The sequence below is a fragment of the Anolis sagrei genome, chromosome 5, assembly GCF_037176765.1.
Source record: "Anolis sagrei isolate rAnoSag1 chromosome 5, rAnoSag1.mat, whole genome shotgun sequence".
Taxonomy (NCBI): domain Eukaryota; kingdom Metazoa; phylum Chordata; class Lepidosauria; order Squamata; family Dactyloidae; genus Anolis; species Anolis sagrei.
The window spans coordinates 29,609,767-29,615,766 of record NC_090025.1 but is presented as its reverse complement, the minus strand read 5'-3'; positions in this window follow the sequence as shown (position 1 = coordinate 29,615,766).

Below are 6,000 nucleotides of genomic sequence, written 5' to 3'. Positions count from 1 at the left end.
AAAAAATAAATCCCTGTGCTTCTTAAAGGGCTGATGTTATTTAATTTTAAAGATGTTATCAATGCTATATAGTTACACTACTTTAATTAACTTTGGTTCTCTTGGATTGGGTATTGCAATACTTTAATTCTGTCATGTTGGCTACCAATCAGAATATATTTTGAATTGCAGTATAAGAGTATAAATTAGAGAAGTAGTTCTCAACTTTTGGTCCTACATATTTTGGACTCCAAGAAATCTTGGGAATGTTGAGAATGATCAGAAATCTAAAGCTCGACGTATCTGGATGATCAAAGATTCAGATCTACTGAATTACAACTGTTTATCAAAGAACATCAAATGAATACAAGTCCCAGGATTCCTTTAGATCAGGCATGGGCAAACTTTGGCCCTCTGGGTGTTTTGGACTCTACCTCTCAGAAATCTATCCAACTTACTAGCTATTAGAAATTGGTTGTACTCCAAAAAAACCTGAAGAGCCGAAGTTTTCCCACACCTGCTTTAGATGGAACCATAAAAATTAAAGTAGTATGAAAACCAGGATTTGAATCTCTACTTGGCCTTCAACAAGTCACATTCTCTCAAAGGACGGCAAGAGCAAAATCCCTCTGAACAAAACATGACAATAAAACCCATGACAAGTTTGTTTTAGGGTCACTATAAGTTGGAAACAACTTGAAGGCACACAACAATAGCAATAGTCCAAATCTCTGAACACCCTAGAATGGAACTACAATAAGAATGGAAATATTCTTTTACTGACTCTATTTTACCTTAGGCTCCATTCAAAGATCTCAAGGATTTAGTAACATTCCAAGCCAACAAAACTGAGCAGATCCCAAAGCTCTAAAATCTATCAATCCCTGTGTACACAATCCACCAAAGACTCTTTGCACTTCAAGTTTTACCAACACATTTCCATGTACCCTTCATTCCATTGCAAATCTGGGTACAATTTCCAGATGCCTGGATGACCTAGGTGCAAATACCATGCAAGAAAGCATTTCTGATCTGAGAACCCAGGGCCCTTTCTTCCCAAATGTGTTACATTCTTCAACAAAGCTGTAAAATCTGCTCTCCTGCTTAGAAAAACAAGGATACATTTTCCCTGCCTTCAACACTTTTTTCTGTCAGTCAGACTCCTTTCCACTCATTCCCAACACTACAGGGCAACTTTGAAGTAAACATCAAAGACTTCAAGGAAAGTTTGTTCCAATCTCAATCAGAAACACATCAGAGCATCCTTTGGAACTTTTCTTCAGGCCCATTCACACTACACAATTGTAGCAATTGATCCCACTTGAACTGCCATAATTGTATCCTGTGGTTTGTAGTTTGTTGAGGCACTAGACTCTGTGGCTGGGAATTTCAAACACTCCTCCATAAACTGTAAATGCTGGGATTCTGTAGGATGGAAACATGGCAGTCAAAGTCCAATCATGGTGCTATAATTATGTAGTGTGAAAGGACACGGGAGCTTTCCAACTCCAAAAGGGTCCATCATCCTTGCTTTGTATTTTTTCCCCTATCTCATGTCCTCACCAAGGGCACATTTGGATGCCATGAAGGCAAATTTTGCCTTCCCCAATTTATAGTGTCCATGTAGATATACCATAAGTGAACCTATGTCTCTGGGCACTCTGGCAGTCTAATAGTGGGAGAGACAGCAGTCCAGATACTCTGAACTCAAGACTTATACTTTATAGGGAATGAACAGCATTTTGAATTGTGCTGGAAACAAACTGGTGGCCAGAAAAACTGTTTTAGCATGGAAGTTGTATGTTCCCTTGCTAAAACAGCTTCACATTAAAGTTCAAGCTAAAACCTAAAGTGGATTAACCAGCCAAATAACCATGGGGCTACCAGACATCACTGGATCACTGACATGAAGTAAAATGATGTTCTTTTGCTACTAATAGAAAACATTGTCCCCTTCTTTCTGCCTTTCCCTTCATAATGGATTTCCCAGATGCTCCCATGCAAGGCTTTTACTGGGGAAGTCATCCTGCCTCAGTCACAGAATGTTAAACCAGCCTTGTATTTCCTAATCTTTTTTCACACTTTTTTTCTGCGAAGAAAATCCAATGAGGAAGGAGAGACAGAAAATAGATAGCTCCAGGAGCTAATCATCTAAACATCTTCTATGGTGAGAGAAAGATGAAAAGAACCAGAGTGGGCAGCATGAAAAGGTGACAAGCCAAAGATGCTGTTCTGTGAACTCTTGAGAAATGCTCTTTAAAAATGTCAGAAGCATGACTTGAGAAACTACAAGTCGCTTCTGGTGTGAGAGAATTGGCTGTCTGCAGAGACATTGCTCAGGGGATACCCGGATCTTGTGGGAGGCTTCTCTCATGTCCCTGCTTGGGAAGCCGGAATGGACAGATGGGAGCTCACCCTTTCTCATGGATTCAAACCACTGACCTTAAGGTCAGCAGTTCAGCCTGCACAAAAGTTAAGACCATTGTGCCACCACGGCTCCTATGCTGTGAATATGCAATTACAGAAAGTCCCCAAGTTACGAACGAGATAGGTTCTGTAGGTTTGTTCTTAAGTTGAATTTGTTTGTAAATCAGAACTGGTACATTTTTAAGTGTAACTTTAGCCTATATATATATATATATAGCTTTGGATAGCATAGGCAAGGGTGAACATGAACACCCCTGTGTTTTGCTGCCTGTTCAAATGATTTCAACTCAATTTCTGTCTCTGTGATAATTGGATTTTGAAAAATGTGGCTTGTTGTGGGAACAACAATTGGTGAGAAAGCTTTAGTTGAGGTAGATTTTCCCCATGATAACTCTTTCAGGAGTGAATTTTCCTTCCGAGGTATAGAGTTCTCTCACTTCTTGTTGTCTCACCTCCATTTTTAACTATGAGTCATTTTTAAAGTCAGATGTTTGTAACTCAGGGACTGCCTCTACGCCATTGCTTGGAAGTTGTCAGCATGCATATATACATTTTAAGAAATGTTCAGAATGCAAATCTCTTGAAACAGTAACTTGGTCTTTTGTACTCAATACAATCCTCAGGGCCCCTGGCAAACCAAGCAAATCAATGAAGTGCTTCCCATAAAGACCACAGTTTCTTGGATGTAAGACTATTATCATAATACAATTCAGCTGACTCTGGTAATCTGTGCTAAGTATTATTTTTTGCTTGTTTGTTTGTTTATATCCTACTTTTCCCTCACAGGTGGGACTCAAAGTGGAAAACAAATGGTTAAAAATCAGAAATGACATAACACAAGAGCACAACATCACCCCTCCAACCCAACCAAGTAAACAATAAACAAACACATTGCATAAACACATGACATAAACCATGTGAAATAAGCATAAAAATTAACATTTATTATTATCATTCAAAATCCCCGGGCTTCTGGCCACTGAGGCTGTCTTTAAAACATTATATAAAAAATCTTGAAGCTCTGAATCTTTGGCCATGTGAATCTTACCAGACCAAGATAGCCTTCAGTGATGAATCTTGGCAATAATCACTGGCTGCATAGTCACAGCTTATTATGGGTTGTTGGGGAAGGCCTGCTTGCATAGAAAGGTTTTAACCTGGGAGCGAAAGGCCAGTAACAAGGAGGCTGACCACAACTCTTTGGGGAGGGAGTTTAGGAGCCATGGGGCCACCACCAAGAAGGCCCGCTCTATCATTTCCACCAACCATACTTGTGACGGTGGTGGGATTGAGAGAAGGGTTTCTCCTGATATCTCAGGATTCGTGTGGGCTGATGTGAGGTACATACAAATCACTAGGTCAATGAGACTGATCAGGATTTTGGTATGACTGTTATTTATTAATATTTATTTATTTTCTTGAAATATTTCTACTCTGCCCCATATCAAAAGATCTAAGAGTGGCCTACACATATAATGAAAGCAGCAGCTTTAAAAGTTTTTAAAAAACAATAAAAGAAATTAACTAAGCTAAAAGCAGGTTAAGCATAATAATGAGCTAAAACAGACTTAAAAGGTTTAACAAGCTGTTTAAAATTATGTACATCAGGATTGGAGATGAGTGAATGAGGCCCAAAGGCCTTGATAAACAGCCAAGTTTTCACTTGGCACCGAAATGAAATAAGTGTTGGTGCCAGTCAGGATTTTGCGTAGAGCATAATACTCCCTTTTGCAACAGCTCCACTGGCTGCTGGTTGGTTCCTGGACATACTTCAACATGTTGTTTATGACCTATTAAGCCCTATGTGGCTCAGGTCCAGGCTATCTGATACACCATGGGTATATTTGCACTGTAATGTATGCAGTTTAGCAACACTTTAACTGCCATGGGATAATGCTATAGAATCCAGGGGTTTGTAGTTTACAATGGTTTTTGCCTTCTTTGCCAAAGAATGCTAGTGCATCACCAAACTACAATTTTCATGGAGCCATAGCATTGAATCATGTACTCAAAGTGTTGCCAAACTTCACACTATATCTTCCATCCATGAACCTTCTCAAATGAGATCTTCTGGGGAAGTCCTTCCCTCGGTTCTGTAACTTCCAGGTTCACCTCATGGAAATAACAGGATGGACCTTCTTGGTGGAGGCTCCCAAATGCTGAAACTCCCTTCTTAGGAAGGCTAACTTGGCAACTTCTTTATGATCCTTCCATAGGCAAGTGTTCCAGTATATATTTGAGAATTGATGAGGTAATGGATTGAAGAATGTGCAATGTTGTCCTTATTTGTTGTTTTCTTTCTTTAGTGGCCATGCTTTTATTGCTTTTGATTTGATGGATAGTTGAATTTAGTTTTAACTTTTGTATTAGGGATACTTTTGTTGTTTCTGTTTTAACTTTTGCAAGCTGGCTTAAGTCCCAGGGCTGGGAACAAGGTTAGATATCAACACAACATGCAATATACAACTTGCTGACACTCTCAAATTGGGTCAAGTGCCATGGAGAGATTATTTGAAGTTGAGATTAAATCCGAAAGCAGATTCACCCTCCATCCCTCCATACATGGGAGCCACTAGCTGACTCCATGAAGAGGGATAGAAGAAATGTAGATCTAATTTAAATCTAGCTAATTATATCAGAAAGTAAATTAAGATCTACTATTTTGTTGGAAGGGGAAGGAGTGTCACAATAGATAAGTACTGCAAACCTTCCTATTTGTTTAAGAAATGAAGAAAAGATGGGACGTGGGAAGGGACAACATCAGACATGGGGTTTCGAGTGTGGAGGGGCCATGAGCTCTAGTCTGTTCTGTTTGTTGTTACTGAGTGTCTTTAAATCATTTTACAGCTTATAAATATATATAACTATACAGCTAAAATGAACCTATCACAGGATTTTCTTGGCAAGATTTGTTTGGAAGAGGTATACCATTGCCTTCGTCTGAAGCTGAGAGAGTGTAATTTCCCTAAAGTCACCAGGGTTCAATTTCTCACTCGGCCTTCAAAATCCACTGGATTATTTTGGGGGAGTTACATACTCTCAGCCCCAGAAAATTTCATGCTGGGGTTACCTTAGGAGTGCCATAGGTTTGAAATGACTTAAAGCTCACAACAACAAAACTAAGCTGCCCACCTGAATCAAATGTTAAGTGGCAAGACAACACTTATGAAGAAACACAATCTACAAACTATCTACAGACCCACTAAGAGAGTCCAACAAATGCTACATTCAGCAAAAGACAAGAGGGATCCTCTCACTTCTGCAGGAGTCTACCGTATTCCATGCAGCTGTGGACAAGTCTACAAAGGGACCACCAAATGCAGTATTGCCATAATAAGAATCAAGGAACATGAAAGGCACTGCAGACTAATTCAACCAGAGAAGTCAGCCATAGCAGAGCATCTGATGAACCAACCTGGACACAGCATATTATTTGAGAATACAGAAATGCTGGACCACTCTAATAACCACTATGTCAGACTACACAGAGAAGCCATTGAAATCCACAAACATGTGGACAATTTCAACAGAAAGAAGGAAGCCATGAAAATGAACAAAAACTGGCTACCAGTATTAAAAAACCCCTCTAAAATC